Genomic DNA, 22,351 nt, shown 5'->3' on the forward strand with positions numbered 1-22,351 from the left:
GCATAGGGCGCATATGACTGGGCCAGGCTGAGCCGGTTCTTTGGGGGTGAGGACAGGTGTGGGAGGTGTTCGGGAGGCCCGGCAAACACCACACATGTTGTGGCCATGTCCGGCGTTGGAGGGGTTTTGGAAGGGGGTGGCGGGGACCTTGTCCAAGGTGGTCGGTTCCAGGGTGGAGCGGGCTGGGGGCTCGCTATCTTTGGGTAGCATCGGAGCCGGGAGTGCAGGAGGCGAGAGAGGCCGGTACACTGGCCTTTGCGTCTCTAGTAGCCCGGCGTAGGATTCTTTTACAGTGGAGGGACGCGAGGCCCCCGAGCCCGGAATCCTGGATTAACGACGTGGCCGAGTTCATCAAACTGGAGGGGGTCAAGTTTGCCCTGAGGGGGTCGGTGCAAGTGTTCTTCCGGCGGTGGCAGCCCTTTCTTGATTTCCTGGCGGAGTGTTAGGGGGTGGTCAGTCTCCGCAGCAACCCGGGGGGGGGGGGGGGGGGGGGGGGGGGGGGAGAGAGTATGGGTTGTTTTTACAACTATATGTCTGTTACTTTCTTTTTTTGTTATTAATTTATTGCTTTGTATTGGGGGGGAGGGGCTTTTCTTTCTGTTTTTTCTATGCCTTGTTTATTTTATTGTTGGGAGAAAATTTGTTGTTGAAAAATTCGAATAAATTTAAAAAAAAAAAAGACAAAAGCGCTAGCCGCTGTTCTGGAAAAGAGCAACAAAGCTTTTGTAACCTTCTGCCAAGGACATTTCTACAAAACATTTGTGCCAGTATTGGCTCCTACTTATGGGAGATATCCGCAGACTCGCTGCTAAGCGGCACCTTGCAACAACACTGGCACAAGCCTCAATATCGCTGATACCCAAAAAGGACAAAGACCCGACTGAGTACTGGTTCTACAGGCCCATCTCACTACTGAACGTAAATGAAAAGATCCTGGTGAAAGCCTTGGCGAGGTGGCTGGAGAGCCCTGTGCCGGATGTGGTCATGGAGGACCAGACGGGCTTTGTCAAGGTCAGGCAACTAACCTCAAACATCAGGCACCTGCTGAATGTGATAATGGCCCCATCCGGGGAGATAACACCAGAGGTTATCATCTTCCTGGATGCAGAAAAGGCCTTCGACAGAGTTGAATGGAAGTACCTCACAGAGGTACTGGAGGAGCAGTTTGGGTTCAGATCAGAGTTCACCTCCTGGGAAACAACAGTACAACACTCCCATGGTGAGAATATGGGCAAACACAGTGGTAGTCACCACTAGTGGTATTGTGTGTATAACGGCACTTCCCGTATATTAGAGGTACGATGGTAAATCCCTGCCTGCTGGCTCCACCCAGCAGGCGCTGTATAAAAGTGTGTGCTCTCCTGCGCTGCAGCCATTCTGGTTCCAGCCACAGGAGGTACACCATCTTGTGCAATAAAGCCTCGATTGTTCCACCATTCTCGTCTCGTAATTGACGGTACATCAATTTATTGAACAATATTTTAAAAGATGGATCTCTGCAGCAAGCCTGATCGCCTGCAGCTGAGCCCTCAAGCAGCCAACGCCACATCCACCTTCGAGCACTGGCTAGCCTGCTTCGAAGGCTACCTCAGAGCAGCCGCTGAAGAACCCTCGGACACGCAGAAGCTCCAAGTCCTCTACTCACGGGTGATCCCTGACATTTTCCCCTCATCCGGGATGCGCCCACCTACTCCGAAGCGATGAAGCGATAACATAAGGGACATTATGTTAAACCGGTGAATCAAGTGTACGCCAGGCACCTCCTGGCCACGAGACAGCAACTCCCCGGGGAGACTAGACGATTTCCTGTGGGCCCTACAGATCCTCGGTAGGAACTGTGACTGCCAGGTAGTTTCGGCAGTCCAACACAACAAACTTTTAATTAGAGACGCTTATGTCACGGGCATGAAGTCTACGTACGCCGCCAGCGGCTATTGGAAGAGAGTACGCTCGATCTTGCGGGGACTAGGCAGCTCGCAAATTCATTAGAAGTGGACTCCCGTAACATGCAGTCCTACGCCCTCCACCGCGTGGCATCCTCGTGAGCATCGTGGGCCCCACCAGCTGTCGACTCCAGTTCACCGCCTGCGCCACGTGGCAGCCAGCCAACTCTGGGGGGCCCATGTGTATTTTTGTGGACAACTGCCCAGGCAGCGCTGCCCGGCGCGGAGCGTGACCTGCAATGGGTGTGGGAAGAAAGGGCACTTTGTTTCCGTTTGCCAGGCCCGGTCAGTCGCCGCTGTTTCCAGGCCCGGTATCTCTACACCCCCCACGTGTGACCCAGGGGTGCCGCCATCTTCCCCTCCACAAGCCATGTGCAGCCCTTGGGCGCCGCCATCTTCCCCACCCCAAGCCACGTGGGGCCCATGGGCGCCGCCATCTTTGATGCCGCCGACCATGTGTGCCCGGTGGGTGCCGCCATCTTCGGCACCATTTTGGACCAGCCTCAGGACCACTGCTCATCTGGCTGTTCGCCTACTGGCTACCTCCATCACCGCTGATCAGCCCGGGTCCCAGCATCTTCCGCAGCTCGCCTCCAACCCTGGATCAGTCTCGGCCCCACAACCTCGCGACTGACGACGACGGTGAAGATCAACGGACACGAGGTGACCTGCGCCTTTGACTCCGGAAGCACAGAGAGTTTCATCCACCTCACTACAGTAAGGCGCTGCTCCCCCCGGTACACCCCGTCACCCCTGCCGGACTTTTTTTTAACAGGGGGTGAATGTGGTAGTCACCACTAGTGGTATATTGTGTGTATTACGGCACTGCCCGTATATTACTGGTACGACGGTAAATCCCTGCTGCTGGCTCAGCCCAGTAGGTGGCGTATAAAAGTGTGTGCTCTCCGAAGCTGCAGCCATTCTGGTTCCAGCTGCAGGGAGGCAATATCTTGTTCAATAAAGCTTCGATTGTTCCACTATTCTCGCCTCATGGTAATTGACAGTACATCAAACACCACCAGCTCTAAATAGTTCTGGCTGCACAATGGCACGAGGCAGGGATGCCTGCTATCCCCACTTGTTTGCTCTGGCAATCGAGCCACTGGTGATTGTCCTCAGAGCGGGGAAAGGGTGGAGAGGTATGCAAACCAGGGAGAGAGAGCATAGAGTTCCACTCCATGTGGATGACCTGCTCTTTTACATCTCAACCCCCTGGACCAGCATGGAAGGGATAATGAAACCCCTGAAGGAGTTGGGAGCCTTCTCGGGTTTCAAGATTAACCTGAGCAAGAGTGAGATCTTCCCTGTGGACCCTGCGGGGTGGGACAGAGCTGGGGGGACTGCAATTTAAGCAAGCCCAGACCAAACTCCGCTACCTGGGGATCCCAAATAGCCCGAAATTGGACATGGATCCACAAATGGAACCTGACGAGTCTGGTGGAGGAAGTTAAAAGTGGCACAGTGGTTAGCATTGCTGCCTCATGGGCGCCGAGGTCCCAGGTTCGGTCCCGGCTCTGGGTCACTGTCCGTGTGGAGTTTCCACATTCCCCCCTTGTCTGCGTGAGTTTCGCCCCACAACCCAAAGATGTGCAGGGTAGGTGGATTGGCCATGCTAAATTGACCCTTAATTGGAAAAAAATTAATTGGGTTCTCTAAATTAAAAAAAAGAAGGGACCTGCAGAGATGGACCCACTCCCACTCTCCTTCGCAGGGAGAACACAGACAAACAAAATGAACATGCTGCTCAGGTTCCTCCTCCTGTTTCGATCCATCCCAATCTACATCCCCAAGGCCTTTTTCAACACAGCCGATAAACTAAACTAATCATGGCGTTTGTGTGTGTGTGTGTGTGATTGTGTGCGTGTGTGTGTGGGGGGTGGGGGGGGGGGGGGGGGGTGAGGCCGAGGATCCAAAAGAAAGTCCTACAAAGGAAAGAAACGTGGACAGACTGACCCTTCCGAACCTGCAAGTCTACCACTGGGCGGCCACCACAGAAAGAGTACAGGTATAGGTGAAAGGGCCGCGACCAGAATGGGTGAAGATGGAGGAAAGTTCCTGCACAGGGGCTTCCCTCTGAGCCCTAGACGCAGCCACCCCCTCGGCAAAGCCAAATATTCGCGGAGCTCAGTGGTAGTAGCCAAGCTCTGGACGTGGTACTAAATGAGGCAGCACTTCACCCAAACCGAAATGCCCACCATGGCCCCCATTTGCAACAACCACAGGTTCACTCCCGCAATAATGGACGTCACCTTAAAAAGGTGGAGAGAGGACTAGGGGATTCTGACGGTTAGGGATCAGCACACATCCCAGGACGATAGAGTAGCGACCCTGGGGGAACTCACTAAAACGACCTGAGATATATTGCTATCAAAGTACATGAATTCACGCAGTGGCTTGCGTTATAGCAACTGTAGATTCAGAAGAAATTAATAGCAGTGTTAACTGGGACTCATATTGCTGCTTGCAGAATTAATCAGCTGGTGTTACGTGTGATTTGATGATACCAACCCCGAGGACTGAGCTATTTTAGCTCCCTTACATTCAATAAAAATAGAAATCCTTCCTGTAACAGGATGAGTGTAAAATCATTATCCTCATTTATAGACACTCACTATTCCTCTATGGCTGTCTCGGGTAACATACATGGACACACAGATGTGAACATACAGTATGGCTGGATAATGTGGGATATTAGCAACTGATTTTAATGAGGGGGAAAAGATGTTGGTATGTCCAAACAAATTGGAACGAAACACAACCAATGAATAGTATTTCTCTGAAAAGGTAATTTCCTTAAAGAAAATGTCACTGCAGGCTTGCAAATAATCATAGGCCAGTGGGTTTCAGTTTTCTATGAAAGCACACAGATATCATTTACAGATTTTACATTTAGTGAAATGCTTTTGAAAACAAAACAAAACCATTACAATTTATATTCAAAGTGAGATTGCAGCAGGCCGCAGACCTTATTCATTCATTTACCAGGCAAATTTAGTTTCTTTGAAGAATAGGAATTATGCTTCTTTATACCAATGTCAACCAAGTTTTTAAACATAATGCTGGAAGCAAGTTCCCCCTCCAAGCCACACATCATCCTGAATTGAAAGGATATTACCGTTCCTACATTGTTGCTGGGTCAAAATCCTGGAACTCCCCTCCCAGCAGCACTAAAAGTGTTCCTACGCCACATGGACAGCAGCAGTTCAATTAGGGATGGCAATAAATACTGGCCCAGCCAGTGAGGCCCTAATGAACTGGAAAGTGACTTGTAATACTGTGCTTAGTGAAATCTAACTGTGCGCTGTTGCAATTACCAATCTAAGTTTATCAAACCTCAACCAGCCTCTTACATTTTGGGTTGCAAGCTGCTCTCTGCAATGTGGGGCTGGGTTTTATGTTTCCCCATCGGCAGTTTGAATCCTTGTAGGTGGCCTCCCTGCTGCCTATAACTTAATGGCCACTTGAGGGCCTCATCCTGCTGCCACTTGCATTTTACCAGTAGCAGGGGAAGATTTATGCTGTGCAGGAAGCTCAGCACTTTTATTTTCATATGCTGCTGTAAGGCAAGATTGTGGTGGAACCTTCTTTGTGGACCCCCTGGGTCAATTGGACACACTCCCCCATCAAAGGTCATTCCTACCACCAATTTAACTTTCCCCTTGGCCTCTTGAAATAGGCACTGCCTCACACCAAATCCCGCCCCTCACAAAGACCTCGACCCAAGTCTGTGCTGTTGTGGCACTAACAATTATACTCAAAGACGAGAGACATGTACAATCGAGGCTTTATTGCTGTGCAATGCTATTCCTCCATCTGCAACTGTAGACTAGGGTCTAAGTGACTCACACGCATATTTATACACAAGCTCCCTGTGGGCGGAGCTAGCCGGCAGGGGCTTACCGAGGGAACCTGTATTACAGGTACAGGCATACATCCCCCTACTGCAAGTACACATCACTACAGTGGTTATATCACCACAGCTGTGTAATTTGGTAGCTATAGTGCAATCTGTATTATATGTGCTACAGCCATCTTGAGCGTGTGGTTATTGAGTTCATGGTAGGGGAAAATGCCTCTTGCCTGGAAGGGGTCAAATTTTTTCAATGCTGTCAAAGCTGCAATAAAGGAGAATTGCCAGTATTTCAGCACACTTTTGCTTTGAGCCTTGTAATGGTAGATTGGCTTTGCCAGGGCGTTGGGGGGGGGGGGGGGGGGGGGAGTAACTACTCAGCCTGTACCGTGTATCTGTATCCAAGCTGCTGATATGGCTGGTCCAGTGAGCTCATTGATCAAGATGATGCTCAAAGATTGTTACTACCAAGCCAGCCAGCCATTCAATACAATCATAGCCTGTTTCCCATATCTCATATTCCCTGAGAGATCAAAAATCTGTCTACCTTTTCCATCCCATTCTTTAATATAGTCAGAGATGGAGAACTCCAAAGACTCACAACTCTTGAGTGAAGAAATTTCTCCTCGGTAAGGGTTTACGATTGTAAAATTCTGGCCCTTATCTTGCGACTATGCCCCCAAAGAACAAAGAGAACAAAGAAATGTGCAGCACAGGAATAGGGCCCTTCGGCCCTCAAAGTTTGCACCGACCGTGCTGCCTGTCTAACCTAAAACCTTCTACACTTTGGGGTCCTTATCCTGTATTTCCATCCTATTCATGTATTTGTCAAAAACGTCCCTTAAACGTCACCATCGTCCCTGCATCCACCACCTCCTCCAACAGCGAATTCCAGGCACCAACTACCCTCTGTGTAAAAAAAACATCTCTCGCACATTTAAACTTATACCTATGTCCCCTAGTAATTGACTCTTCCACAGTGGGGAAAAGCTTCTGACTATCCACTCTGTCGATGCCCCTCATAAATTTGTAGACTTCTGTCAGGTCGCCCCTCAACCTCCGTCGTTCCAGCGAGAACAAACTGAGTTAATCCAAGCTCTCCACATAGCTAATGCCCTCCATACCAAGCAACATCCTGGTAAACCTCTTCTGTACCCTCCCCAAAGTCTCCATATCCTTCTGGTAGTGTGGTGATCAGACTTGGCCAACTAAGGTTCAAGATAGCTGCAGTATGACTTGCCAATTTTTATATTCCATGTCCCAGCTAATGAAGGCAAGCATGCTGTATGCCTTCTTGGCTATCTTTTCCATCTGCGATTCCACTTTCAATGACCTGCGGACCTGTACACCTAGATCCCTCTGCCTATCAATACTTTTAAGGGTTCTGCTATTTGCTGCATATTTCCCACCTGTATTAGACATGCCAAAATGCATAACCTCACATTTGTCCAGATTAAACTCCATTTGCCATCTCTCCTCCCAAGTCTGCAACCAATCTAAATCCTGCTGTATCCTCTGACAGTCCTCATCGCTATCCGCAATTCCACCAACCTTAGCGCCATCCGCAAACTTACTAATCAGACCAGTTACATTTTCCTCCAATTCATTTATATATACTACAAACAACAAAGGTCCCAGCACTGATTCCTGCAGAACACCACTAGTCACAGCCCTCCAATCCGAAAAGCACCCTTTCATTGCTACTCTCTGCCTTCTATGACCTAGCCAGTTCTGTATCCATCTTGCCAGCTCACCTCTGACCCATGTGACTCCACCTTCTGTATAAGTCTGCCATGAGGGACCTTGTCAAAGGCCTTACTGAAGTCCATATAGACAACATCCACTGCCCTACCTGCATCAATCATCTTTGTCACTGCCTCAAAAAACTCTAGCAAATTAGTGAGACTGACCTCCCCTTCACAAAACCATGCTGCCTCTCGCTAATACATCCACTTGCTTCCAAATGGAAGTAAATCCTGTCTTGAAGAATCTTCTCCAATAATTTCCCTACCACTGACATAAGGCTCACCGGCATGTAATTTTCAGGATTATTCTTGCTACCCTTCTTAAACAAAGGAGCAATATTGGCTATTCTCCAGTCCTCTGGGACCTCACCTGTAGCCAGTGAGGATATAAAGATTTTTGTCAAGGCCCCAGCAATTTCCTCCCTTGCCTCCCTCAGCAATTTCCTCCCTTGCCTCCCTCAGCAATTTCCTCCCTTGCCTCCCTCAGCAATTTGGGGTAGTTCCCTGGGGACATTTCTACATAAATGTTTTTCAAGACGCCCATCACCTCCTCCTTTTTGATCTCAATGTGACCCAGACTATCTATACACCCTTCTCCAGACTTATCATCCACCAAGTCCTTCTTCCTTCTTTCACCGTGAAAGTTGCAATAATGGGAATAATTATGCTATTACGAAAGATAAGCTTGCCGTGCTTGCAGGGGATGCTGGTAAATGGAGTGAGGTGGTGGGGGAGAAGCCCGAGAGGGGTGGCTAAAGGGGAGTGGGGGGAGATTGTTGCAGCGTGACAAGGGGTGAGAGATGACATGGTCAGGCATGGAGAAGGGGGCCCTGTGGGATGGGCTAGGTATAAGGTGGAATTAAGGGGCAGGGGTTAAGTGGGGAAGTTGACAGACAGTAGAGAGGATTGGATGAATAAGCCTCCGGTAAGGCTGGTAACATGGGACATCCAGGGACTGACTGGGCCGGTTAAAGATCGCGGGTGTTCGCGCACCTCAGGAGTTTGAAAGCGGAGGTGGTCTTTCTTCAGGAGACTCACCTCCATGTGAAGACCAGGGTATGTTAAGGAAGGGATGGGTCGGGCAGGTTTTCCACTCGGGCTTGATTTGAAGTCGAGGGGAGTGGCGATTTTAAAGAGCGGAAAAATGGGATTTGTGAGTGCGAAGGAGGTGAGGGATCCGGGTGGGAGATATGTGATTGTGAGTGGGGTATTGGAAGGGGCACCGGTAGTGTTGGTAAATGTGTAAGCCCCAAATTGGAATGATGTGGGTTTTATGAGGGGGTTTCTGGCAGCGATCCCAGATTTGGCCACATACCAGTTGATCATGGGAGGAGATTTCCACTGTGAGGGTGGATAGGTCGAGCCCCAGGTTGATGGGTAGGGAAGAATGGCAAGGGAGCTGGGGGGGGTGCGGGGGAGGGGGGGGGTTTAAGGAGAGGATGGTATGGTGGATCTATGGCACTTTCAGGACCCAGGGGAAAAGGAGTATTTCTTCTTTTCACTCATCTATAAGGTGTATTTGATGCGCGATCAATAACTACTGAAATGAGGATGTAGTCCGAATTGAAGGTTTTAATCAACAAGATGTTTTCCCCAGCAGCCCGAGTACAGAAAGAGGCCAGTTGCTGGGGAACACGGGTTCTTATACCCCGCCTCACTGGGCGGAGCTACCTTACGTTCCGACCACTGAAATGCAAACACTTGGGCCAATGAGCAGCGAGCCTTCTCCACCAATGGTAGCTCACACTCCCAGGTACCGTAGTACCTCTAGTCATACTACCACATTCACCCCTTGTTGAGAAAGGAACCGGGGGCGGGGAGACTGCTCAGGCATCCAGCCATGACTGGTAGTCTGGTGCGGGTGGGATAATTTACTGGGAGTATGACTAGTGATATGGGACTATACCACTCTCGAACGGTGGCTGCCCACTGGCCCGTAACTATGTACAGCGTCAGGGATTATGCACACTGACCCGTAACTATTTACAGAGACAGAAAAAAAATCAATTAAGAGTTCAAATCGACTCGATCAGACGATCGGGTGCCTTGGACGTCCTCTGCGACCGACGGAGCTTCGGCGGAGATGTTGATGGAGATGCGGGCGTCTCCGGGAGCGATGATCCAGTCCTTGTGGAGGTTTCAACGCCCCTAGACGGCGCTGGTGAAGGCTGGGCCAGGGGCGTCTAGTCCTCCAGGCGGCGCAGGTGAGGAGGTTGGCGGGCCAGGGAAGGGAGCACCTGCAGGGAGCAGTTGCGGTTGGGGGGGTCCTGCCATATCCTGTGGGGGGGTGGGTGGGGATGGTGACGAGGGGGATAGGACATAGAACATAGAACATTACAGCGCAGTACGGGCCCTTCGGCCCTCGATGTTGCGCCGACCCGTGAAACCATCTGAAGCCTATCTGACCTACACTATTCCATTTTCATCCATATGTCTATCCAGTGACCACTTAAATGCCCTTAAAGTTGGCGAGTCTACTACTGTTGCAGGCAGGGCGTTCCACACCCCTACTACACTCTGAGTAAAGAAACTGCCTCTGACATCTATCCTATATCTACCACCCCTCAATTTAAAGCTATGTCCCCTCGTGTTGGTCATCACCATCCGAGGAAAGAGACTCTCACTGTCCACCCTATCTAACCCTCTGACTATCTTATTTGTCTCTATTAAGTCACCTCTCAGCCTTCTCCTCGCTAACGAAAACAACCTCAAGTCCCTGAGCCTTTCCTCGTAAGACCTTCCCTCCATACCAGGCAACATCCTAGTAAATCTCCTCTGAACCCTTTCCAAAGCTTCCACATCCTTCCTATAATGTGGTGACCAGAACTGCACGCAATACTCCAGGTGCGGCCGCACCAGAGTTTTGTACAGCTTCAGCATGGCCTCGTGGCTCCGAAACTCAATCCCCTACTGATAAAGGCTAGCACACCATATGCCTTCTTAACAGCCAGGGATGGCGGGGATCCGGCGAGCGGCAGGTCTGGTAGGGAGACCGTGTCTTGTCGGCCGTCGGGGTACTCCACATACGCATATTGCGGGTGAACGTGGAGCAGCTGGACCCTCTCGACCAACGGATCCGATGTGTGCAACCGCACGTGCTTCCGGAGCAGGATGTGCCCGGGGACTGCCAGCCAGGTCGGGAGCGGGGTCCCTGAGGAAGACTTCCTGGGGAAAACAAGAAAATGCTGTGGAAGACTTTTATGATGGTGGTTGTGGTCATGTCAGGGCAGGGGGTGGCGAATGGGAAACGGGAGTACTCGTCAATCACGTTGAGGAAGCACGTGTTGCGGTTGGTAGAGGGGAGGGGACCTTTGAAGTTCATGCTGAGGCGTTCAAAGGGACGGGAAGCCTTTATCAGATGCGCTTTTTTGGGGCGGTAGAAGTACGGCTTGCACTCCGCACAGATGTGGCAATCCCAAGTGACTGTCCTGACCTCCTCGATGGAGTAGGGCAGGTTGCGGGTCTTCACGAAATGGAAGAAACAGGTGACCCCCGGGTGGCAGAGGTCCTCGTGGAGGGCTCGGAGGCGTTGGTGCAGCGTTTGATGTTTGATAATGCACAGGTGCCGCGAGACAGGGCATCAGGAGGCTCGTTTATCTTCACAGGACGAAAGAAGATGTCATAGTTGTAGGTGGATAATTTGATCCTCCACCGCAAGATCTTGTCGTTTTTTATCTTGCCCCGCTGTGCATTGTCAAACATGAAGGCCACCGACCGCTGGTCTCTGAGGAGGGTAAACCTCCTCCTGGCCAGGTAATGCCTCCAATGCCGCACAGCTTCTACTATGGCCTGTCCTTCCTTCTCGACCGAGAAGCGGCGGATTTCGGAAGCGTGGAGGGTTCGCTAGAAGAAGGCCACAGGCCTGCCCGCTTGGTTGAGGGTGGTTGCCAGAGCTACGTCAGATGCGGCGCTCTCGACCTGGAAGGGGAGGGACTCGTTGATGGCGCGCATTGTGGCCATTGCGATATCCGCTTTGATGCGGCTGAAGGCCTGGCGGGCCTCCGTCGACAGGGGGAAAGTGATAGTTTGTATGAGAGGACGGGCTTTGTCGGCGTAGTTGGGGACCCACTGAGCATAATATGAGAAAAACCCGAGGCAGTGCTTGAGGGCTTTGGGGCAGTGAGGGAGGGGGAGCTCCATCTGGGGGTGCATGCGTTCCGAGTCGGGGCCTATCACTCCATTTCGCACTACGTAGCCGAGGATGGCTAGGCAGTCGGTGCTGAACACGCAGTTTTCTTTGTTATAAGTCAAATTCAGGAGTTTTGCAGTTTGGAGGAATTTGCGGAGGTTGGCGTTGTGGTCCTGCTGATCGTGGCCACAGATGGTGACATTATCGAGATACGGGAAAGTTGCCCGTAAACCGTATCTGTCGACCATTCGGTCCATCTCTCGTTGGAAGACGTGAGACCCTGTTTGTGACACCGAAGGGAACCCTTAAAAAGTGGTAGAGCCGCCCGTCCGCCTCGAACGCAGTGTACTTGCGATCGCTCGCGCAGATGGGGTGCTGGTGGTAGGCCGACTGCAGGTCTACCGTGGGTAAGACCTTGTACTGTGCGATCCTGTTGACCAGGTTGGATATACAGGGGAGAGGGTACGCATCCAGCTGCGTAAACCTGTTGATGGTCTGACTGTAGTCTATGACCATCCTATTCTTCTCTCTGGTCTTTACCACCAGAACTTGTGCTCGCCAGGGGCTGTTACTAGCCTCGATGGCCCCTTCCTTCAGAAGCCGTTGGTCCTTGGGCCTGATGAAGACCCAGTCCTGGGCACTGTACTGTCGGCTCCTGGTGGCGACAGGTTTGCAATCTGGGGTGAGGTTTGCAAACAAAGAGGGGGGATCGACTTTGAGAGTCATGAGGCTGCAGACAGTGAGGGGAGGTATAGGGCCGCCGAATTTAAATGTTAGACTCTGGAGGTTACATTGGAAGTCTAATCCCAGGAGTGTGGCCGCGCAGAGGTGGGGGAGGACGTGGAGCATGCAATTTTTAAACTCCCTCCCCTGGACCGTGAGGTCTGCTATACAATACCCCTTGGTCTCTGTGGTGAATGTATAATGCTTAATTCACACTATGTATCGCTGTGTCCCTGTGGGCTCCGTTGGTGAGCCGTTGCGCGACTCTGCCCACAGGGGGAGATGAGGAGTTTGTACAGGGCTCCACCCTTGGCTCCGCCCATGGCGCCACCCATGGCCCCTCCCACTACCGGAAGTATAAAGTGTTGCGGTCTTGTGAGTCTGCCCTCAGTTCTTCTGGTCGCAGGTAGGCTCAGTTGTAAGTCTATTAAATCCACAGTTTACTTCCTCTCGTGTCTCGAGTGAATTGATGGTCACATCAATTTAATAGACTTTAAAAAACCACCATGGAATCAGCCCTCAAACCTGATCAACTAGAACTCGACCCGCAGGCCGCAGAAGCGAAGGAAATCTTTCTACACTGGCTTTGGTGCTTCAAGGCCTACCTGGAGGCCTCGACTACCTTCGCTACTACTGAAGAGCAGAAATTCAGTCTCCTGCACGCACGGGTGAGCCATCGCATCTCTACGAAACTCGATAGTACCGACTCGTACACCGAAGCCCTCGCTATACTCGACCGCCTATACGTGCGGCCTGTAAATGGAGTTTACGCACGGCATATTTTCACAACCCCGCCGCCAGCGCCCCGCAGAGTCGCTAGAGGACTACCTGCGCGATCTAAAAGCTCTTGCACGGGAATGTAACTTTCAGGCTGTAACTGCTTCCCAGCATATGGAACTCGCTGTCCATGATGTGTATGTTGCAGGGGTCTGGTCTAACTACGTGCGCCAGCGTCTCCTCGAAAAAGGGGCCCAGAACTTGGAGGACTCTGTAACGCTAGCAACCTCGCTGGAGGTCACATTTCAAAGTTTGAACTCGTTCTCAGCTGACCACGCGACCCCATCGTGGACCCCCGACCAGAGACTGCCCAGGCCTGCGCCACGCGGCCACCCGCCCACTATGGAGCGCCATCGTGCCATTTCTGCGGTCAGCCCCAACACCCATGGCAGCACTGTCCGGCCCGCAACGCGACCTGCAGCAGCTGCGGTAGAAAAGGACATCTTGCTAAGGTATGCTTGTCTAAATCTAAACCCTCTAACTCTCCCGCTATCCAGAGCAATCGCTCCGCCAACTCACAGGCCCGCAGACCCCATAACGTTGCAGTGTGTCTGCCGACTCTGCCTCCGCCCGACATGTGCGACTCATGGGGGCCGTCATCTTGGCAATCCTCCCCCATAGGGCCGGCCATTTGCGAGTCATGGGGGCCGCCACCTTGGGCGCCATCTTCCTCACCGCCCGCCATGTGCGATCCATGGGGGCGGCCATCTTGGACGCCATCTTCTTCATCGCCCGCCACGTGCGATCAACGGGGGCCACCATCTTGGCCATCACCCGATGTTCATCTCGACGACTACGACATCCGCGGACAGTCATCACGGGGCCACTCCAGCACTGCTGATCAAGCCACCGACTACCCGCAACTCAACGCAGTCACTTTGGACCAGTCGCCGCCAAAGCACCTCAGAAGCTCAATGATGTCCGTTCAGGTCACCGGATACAAGATACCGTGCCTCTTTGACTCCGGGAGCACCGAGAGCTTCGTGCATCCAGACCTGGTAAGACACTGTTCGCTCCCTATCTTCCCAGCACAGCAAACTATCTCCCTCGCCTCGGGGTCGCACCCCAGCACAGCAAACTATCTCCCTCGCCTCGGGGTCGCACTCGGTTCAAATACCCGGGATACACCCTGCTGGAGCGACTGCTGCTTCCGGATGTGGAAGGGGAGGGAAGAATTAGGGATATATACAAGTGGCTGGGGGAGTGGGGAGGCGAGCGGGTGGTGAAGATAAAGGAGAAATGGGAAGCAGACTGGGAGGGGAGATCAATTGGGGAGTATGGAGAGAGGCACTGCGTAGGGTAAACGGGACCTCCTCTTGTGCAAGGATGAACCTGATACAGTTTAAGGTGGTGCACAGGTTGCAAATGACTCGGGCAAGAATGAGTGGGTTCTTTCAGCGGGTAGCAGATATGTGTGAGAGGTGTGGGTGGGGTCCAGCTTATCATGCACACATGCTTTGGGGTTGCGAAAAATTGGGAAGATTCTGGGCGGGAGTGTTCACGGTCTTAGCCAGGATAATGGAGGAGGAGGTGGACCGGACCCTTTGGTGGCGATATTTGGCGTTTCAGAAGCCGGAGCCAATGGAGAGGAGGAAGGCCGATGTTGTGGCCTTCGCCTCTCTGATTGCACGGCGGCGAATTTTGCTGGAGTGGCGGTCGGCATCGCCACCGGGGGTAGCGGCCTGGTTGGGTGACCTGTACGACTTCCTGCGATTAGAGAAGATAAAGTATGAGTTAAGGGGCTCTTCAGTGGAGTTTGAGAAAAGGTGGGGGATGTTTGTGACCGTGTTTGAGGGGCTGTTCATCGCGGGGGTGGGGAGGGGTGAAAAAGGGGAAACATCTGTGCAGACTGTGTAGTTGATTGTTGGGAAGTATGTTTACCGGGGTGTTTATTCGCTGTAACTTGTTTTGATACATGTTTGTAATAAAATAAAATTTTTTTAAAGTATGAGTTAAGGGGCTCTGCAGGGGGGTTTGAGAAAAGGTGGGGGAAGTTTGTGACCGTGTGACCCACTGTGCACATTAACATTATGAATATAATACCATATTGTGATTTTCAATATTTCTCCCACTAATTCATTGTTGATTCTCTCATTTAACAAGGCATGATTTAGAAAACAAACCGCTTCCAGTGCTGGTGGTCTTGTTGTTTAATGATCCACTGGTATTGGCTAATGCAGATCATTCTAATCTCAAACACTAGACTCATTCAACAGCTGAATGTTGCAAAGGCAAGGCCACATAGCATTGGTAACCTGGAAGACAATATGACGTGGTGAAATTCATAATACTAAGATAATCTGATCTCTAATTGTGTCCAGCAGAATTTTTTTGGACAATGTTTAAATAGGTTACAGAATCTAATCTAAACTGTTCTGAGTCAGAAGTTTTGATCTGATTAGACTCTGGATGCTGTCTTTTCTATTTCGATAGCACAAACATGTAGCACTACAGATGCATATAAAACCCATCCAAAAATGAACTAAATTTGGATTCCTGAATGACTGAACTCAAAAATCCAATTCACATTCCATAATGATACAAAAAGAGTCCTGTGGCTCCTGCTCATCCTCGGAATTGTGAAGTGAGCTGTCTTAATGTTTCACTAATCTTGCCACCCACGAGGAAATAGACATTTTACACCACATAATAATGAATTTGATATGTTCTCAAAAAACTAACATCTGCAGGAATTCTATATGTTCAGTTACGTGCCGCTATCTTCTGTTGCCTCTGCTGCACAGTGTGTCTTTAACCCTTATAAGGTGGACAAATAACTGTGAGTCGACTTTGTTTGAATCAATAAACTTTATTCACACACAGGCACAATGTTAATGTCAATCAATCACACTATCAATATAAATTACACTACAGAATGCTGAAGTTCAATACTGGACCTTGACTTAACTTTGATTGACTGGCAAGTGCCCAAACAGATATTGGCCTTTATCTGTGTGTTGGTTTCTGTCATCCTCGTTGTTTGGTTCTCGATCAGGTCTAATGCTCTGGCCTTCCTTCTGTTGATGGCATGATGGTCCTCCTCATGGTGGCCGGTGAAGATCACTATTGTTCTGTTCCTGTTGCTGGCTGCTGCAGAGAGAGTTTCCAGGATGGTGCGGCACCTTTTAACCTTCCTGGATTTCCCTTTTGGGCAGTCCCTGGTCATTGCCAATCTGCTGACCATGGTTCGATCACCCTGATCGATTAAGTCTAATCAGGGGCCGCCACACTAAGTTTGGGGTGTACATTCAACAGTCATGCCTATGGGTGTTGGGGGGCATGTAGGCTTTCCAAATTAGGAGTTTAGGCGCAGCTGTGTCTGATAAACAAGTGTGTTTGACAGTGCAGTCCTATTGTCTTTGGAATGGCCTGGGGGTGGCCTTTATCTGTGTCTTGCAATGTCCAGGTTGCAGCCTACACATTGATATTTATTTGGACTGCATCCTGCTTGTTCTTGCACTTGGCTAATTTCCCCATTATACCTCACAGAGCGATATCTTAGGTGGCTGTTCAGCCACACATCCCAGGCAATAGGTATTTGTTTTTGCGGATCGTACTTTGGAACCTTTTTGTAAAATTTATTCTCAGAATGCAGACATTACTAACAAGGCTGTATTACCTATTCCTAATTTCCTTGAAAAGGTGGTGAGCCTTATCTTTGGACTCTGGCAGTTCTTGTTGTGAGGCTATCGCTATATCACTGAGCATGCATTTGCAATATTCTTCATTTATATGTGGTACAGTATATAAACGACCCTCACAAATACTTCTATTAGATCATTTTATCAACCTAAACTACCTCATGGTATCAACCTACTGGTATTTAAGTGCGAGATGAAAAGCCATATTTTCGGTTTTCATTTGTGAAACAAATTTTCAGAATGTTTAAAAAACATGTCAAAATTAGGGGATAACAAATAAATCAAAAAACAAAAATTTGGTGAAAGAACAGAGTTTAAAATAGGCATTTTATGTTTCCAGACAGCTTGGTGACCCAACACAAGTTCTTAACCTTGGCCAGGGGTTGGTCTTTTATTTATAATGAGATTTTGTGGTGCCTTTGAAAAATGATGGGCGATTTTTACCTTCTATGCTTGCATCTTTTGGGTCTCTGAAGGATGTAATATGTAAGACTGGGCCATTACAGTGCATGTAATAGCTTCAGTGGTGAGATAGCTACTTAGTGTATCAGTTTCCCTAATTCAAGCCATTAATAACAGAAAGAGTTGGATTTTCATGCCAGCATAAAACTCCTCATAATCCTGAGAGTAACTGACCGCATGGAGTTGAAATACAAGCTCCTCCCCAGAATGTGATCCTATTCTGCAAAGTGTTTTGTCACTTTTATGTCACTTCAACACTCTCATTCTGTCCTGATTGTTACTTTGCCCGTGCTTTTAAAAGAGAGGACAATTTTCAAGGTTGGGTTCTGTGAGAAACTTATTTTGATTTGATTTGATTTGATTTGTACAGAAGTACAGTGAAAAGTATTTTTCTGCGGTCAAGGGAACATACACAGTGTACATAGTAGACAAAAAGAATAATCGACAGAGTACATTGACAAAATGGTACATCGACAAGCAGTGATTAGTTACAGTGCGGAACAAGGGACCAAATAAAGCAAATACATGAGCAAGAGCAGCAGAGGACGTCGTGAATAGTGTTCTTACATTGACTGATCTGTTCCAATATAATGAGGTAAGGTGATTCAACTAAAATTATTATTTATTTTAGTTCTGGATGATAGGGAGTACAAATAGAAACTTTGACTGAGGACTCCACCGCTTCATGCCAGAAAATGAAAATGCACTCCAATGTTAGTATTTTACTTTTATTATCTCGGTGTATCAGGAAATGGGCTGCAGGAGAACTTCTCAGAAACTATGCCGATGTTTGTGCATGTTGCTTTCAGCACAACAGAGAAATAGGATAACCCTTTCTGAAGGCTGGTGTACCTGCAGATTCCAAAGATAGGAATTTTATGATCAATACAGTATTTCTAAATACAAGTGAGAATCAGACTTATTATAGAAAGCGAAGATGACAAATGAGAAGGGAAATCAGGGGCAGTTTAGGCATAGAGCAGCAGCAAATGTAAAAGGAAATCTAAAGATCTTCAAAAGCACATTAACTGGTGATGCCACTTCGGGACCAAACTGTAGATGTATTACTGGAAGCAGAAGGCATGACGGAGGTACTAAAAAGGTATTTTACTTTGGTGTTTGCCAAGGAAGAGGAGGTTGCAATAACACTCATTCAACTCCTCCAGCTCTGCCACCACCGTATTCCCACCATCTCCAACCAACCTCCCCCAACCTCCCTTGCCGCTGCTTGCCCCCCAACCGAAGCGCAAGCACCCTTCTGGCCCTCCGCCCTTCCTACCATTCATACATTGCCCCTTCGCCTTGTGCAGCTGCTCCACCCGCCTTTCCAGTGGACACAAACCCAAACTCCAACTGGAGCTTCTGTCTCTCCTTCAACAACACCTCCTTAGGCACCACCGAAACCTCAGCCCTCAGAATGGCCTCCACCAACCTCAACCTCTCAGCCTGCTCCACCCTCTCCTTATGCACCCGGATCGAGATAAGCTCCCCCCTTAGCACCGCCTTCACCGCCTCCCACAAAATGGAGGCAGGAACCTCCCCCGCTTTATTCTGCATCACATAGTTCTGGATAGCTACCCTTAACTTCTCGTAAACCTCCTTATCCACCAATAATCCCATGTCCAACCTCGACTGTGACTGTTGGGTACACCACTTTGCCAGCCACAAATCCACTCAATGCAGCACGTGGTCAGACACCATGATCGCCAAATACTCCAATCCAACCACCCCCGCTACCAGAGCCTTGTCCAGGTCAAAGAAATCAATCCGGGAGTACACCCGGTGGATGTCCGAGAACTACAAAAATCTCTTCGCCCCCGACCTCTCAAACCGCCATTCTCCTCACATGCACTCCATAAACCCCAACAGCTCATTTTCCGTGGCCGACACCCTCAGGGACCTGGGACACGACCGGTCCAGCCTAGGATCCAGCACCATATTAAAACCCCCCCCCCCCCCCCCCCCCCCCCCCCGCCCCATAATCAGCCCGTGCATGCCCAGGTCTGGAATGTTTGCCAACACTTGTCTCAATAAACTGCACATCATCCCAATTTGGGGCATACATATTCACCAGCACCACTCGCACCCCCTCCAACCTCCCATTCACCAACACAAAACTGTCTCCAGGTTCTGTTACTATACTTCCCACCTCAAAAACCACTTATTTATCAACACAGCGCGCGAAACGGCCACTCTCCTCGATACTCAGGCCTTGCATTTTTGCAATGGTCTGCACCCGTTCTGCCTCGTGGGAGGCCAGTTTTGCAGTTTCTGCATTACTTCTGGGAGTAATGATTCTTGGCATGCTCATAGACTACACACATCTCGATAGCGATGGAGAGGGTTAGCTGTTTGATTTTGAGGAGCTGCTGCCGCAGGGAATCGGAGTGGACCCCGAAAACGATCTGATCCCAGATCATGGAATTAGCCGTCGAGCCGTAATTACATGACTGCGCCAGGATGCGGAGATGAGTCAGGAAGGACTGAAAAGGTTCATCCTTACCCTGAAGCCTCTGTTGGAAGAGGCTTCAACAGCTCTCATTCACTTCAATGTCGCAGTGGCTGTCGAATTTTAGCAGAACAGTCTTGAACCTCGTCTTGTCTTCGCCATCGGCAAACATAAGCGAGTTGTAGATATAGATGGCGTGATCACCCGCGGTCGAGAGAAATAGCGCGATCTTCCTTGCATCCGATGCTGCCTCGAGGTCAGAGGCCTCGATATACAGGAAGAACTTTTGCTTGAAGATTTTCCAATTGGCGGCGAGGTTGCCGGAGATGCGGAGCTGCGGAGGAGGCTGGATGTTTTCCATTTCGCTGGATGGCCGCTTGCTGGTCGTTGCAGATTCACTCGAGGTAGGTTCAGCAGGATTAATAGCACTCTGGTACCATGATGTGTTCGGCAGGTTGGTTCGACGTTGACTGCAACAGGATGCAGGGAAGTAGAAACAAACGTCTGACACCGGAGATGATCCAACACTGTTTTATTTAACTATGAACTGCTGTACATGTTCAGCTGTGGGTTGACACTCTACTAATCCTACTGATGACCTATTACTGGCTCAACCAGACTTACTAGCTACCACATGGCAGTAGCACCCACTAACTTGTGCACTCTGACTGTCTCAGTGTCTGCGTCCGTAGAGAGCGGGAGTCTTAATGCCCTGTGGGCTTTATAGTGGTGGTGTCCTGTCTGGTGATTGGTTGTTCTGTGTTGTGGGATTATTGGTCATCCTGTGTGTCAGTCACTGCCTGTCTGCATCTCATTATATATACGAGTGGATATTATGACACCCAGCACATCGAATATAACGTTTTAAGATGACAATGCTGCCTTCCATCTTGTTAATGTTTAACATGACAAAAATAGTTGCTTATTACTTACTGGATGCCTGCCAAGCAGCCGAACAAACAGAGCTTTTGGAAGGTCAAGAGAGATTTTGGAGGAGTGGTATTGTGGGCGGGATCACTTTTTGGCAAATCTGCAATTTAGGGTGCGACAGCTATTCTTATTCGAATAAACATTCCCGAAATCTAACTGAGATACGTACCAGTACGGGAATGGAACCTGTGCTGCAGGCCTTGTTCTGCATTACAAGCCAGCTCTTTAGCCCACTGTGCTAAACCAGCCCCTATCTGAGGGCTTGGCGAAGCTTTCCCCTCCAACAAGCTTGCCCAGCATCTGGGCCATGTACTCCGTAGGGTTCCTGCCCTCGGTGTCCTCCGGTAGGCCCACAATGCTGAGATATTGACGGCACAACTGGTTCTCTTGGCTTCCAACCTTCCTCCTCAGTGTCCTTTGTGTCACCACCAAGCTTGTCATCTCTGTCTCCAGGCAGGCGATGGTCGGTCACAGCATTCTCCAGCTCTCTGATCATTGCCTCCTGTGCCTCCAGTTGCCGCTCTGCTTTTTCAGGCGCCGCTTGTAAGGGACCAGTGCCTCCACGACCAGCACCTTCACCATCATTTCTAATTTGCTGCCATCTTTGTGCAATTGGAGCTCCTATGTTTGGAGGTCCATCCATTTTTTATCGTGGGTAGCCAGCCATATGTCCTGGCACCCATCCTATTCGGGTGTGGCCGATTCCTCATTGCCCCATGTGTTCACCATTGCATCAATATTCCTCTCCAGGCTTTTGCTGATTCTGCTGTCCTTTCGGCCCCTCAAATTGTTACTTGGCATGTCTCGTTCGTTGTGGTGGTGTTGGAGGAGATTGGTTTTTCCCCCCCCCAGGTTTACTGGTCTATTTTTGGGCTAAAACACGTTTCCAGGAGGAGAGCCATCTGCTCAGCACATCCCTTTCCCTGGAAATCCTCGGGTATCACACTTCGAAATTGGTTTCTTAAAATCGTTGAATTTCTTTTGAGGCTTCGATGTAGGTGCTGGGTTCTTGAGAGGAGATTGCGGCTACATCTCTGCCTGGTGTGGAAGTGAATCTATTACCCACCTCGAAGAGTGCACAAGCAAAGCACAACCCAAAAGGATGTCAGAGGAGATGTGTTCTGGAATACTGTGCTTCAGCAGCTGCTGCTTTCGGACTTCGAGCTTGTAAAAAAAACAGTTGATCTGTCTGAACCCTCTCTCCCTCCTCAGCCTCACTCCTTCCCTCCCTCTCTCCCCTTCACAAATAGACAGAACCGTTGTGAAAAATATATTTCATTGACCATTGACTTTAAGTGAGAAAATATATTTTATTGTAGAAAGTTGAGGTTATTACACAACGTCATTGACAGCTGATTAAGTTAAATGCTAAGTTAAATGCTAGCTGGTTTCAAAATTTGATATTTATAAAATTATGTTTGTTAATAAATGTTTTCCATTAAACTTCACAAGCTTCTCCAAATGTCTTACTGTAACATCAAAACAACATTTACCCAATCTTGTTTTCCAATGAAGGGTAATTTAGTGTGACCATTTCACCTTCCCTGCATATCTTTTTGGGTTGTGGGGGCGAAACCCACGCAGACACGGGGAGAATGTGCAAACTCCACACAGACAGTGACCCGGGACCGGGATTGAATCCAGGTCCTCGGCACTGTGAGGCAGTAGTGCTAAGCACTGAGCCACCGTGCTGCCCATTAGC

The 22,351-nt window shown here is 49.6% G+C and overlaps 1 long non-coding RNA gene across 1 annotated transcript; it reads right to left on the reverse strand.

The window, feature by feature from the left end:
- Positions 1-15,956: 15,956 nt before the first annotated feature.
- Positions 15,957-19,846, reverse strand: LOC119977525. The gene is made up of 2 exons (XR_005463209.1): positions 19,774-19,846; positions 15,957-18,122 (listed from the first exon to the last, which is right to left on the reverse strand). It is a non-coding gene; the product is annotated as an uncharacterized LOC119977525 (long non-coding RNA).
- Positions 19,847-22,351: the final 2,505 nt, after the last annotated feature.

This window comes from Scyliorhinus canicula, chromosome 1 (genome assembly GCF_902713615.1).
Source record: "Scyliorhinus canicula chromosome 1, sScyCan1.1, whole genome shotgun sequence".
Classification (NCBI taxonomy): domain Eukaryota; kingdom Metazoa; phylum Chordata; class Chondrichthyes; order Carcharhiniformes; family Scyliorhinidae; genus Scyliorhinus; species Scyliorhinus canicula.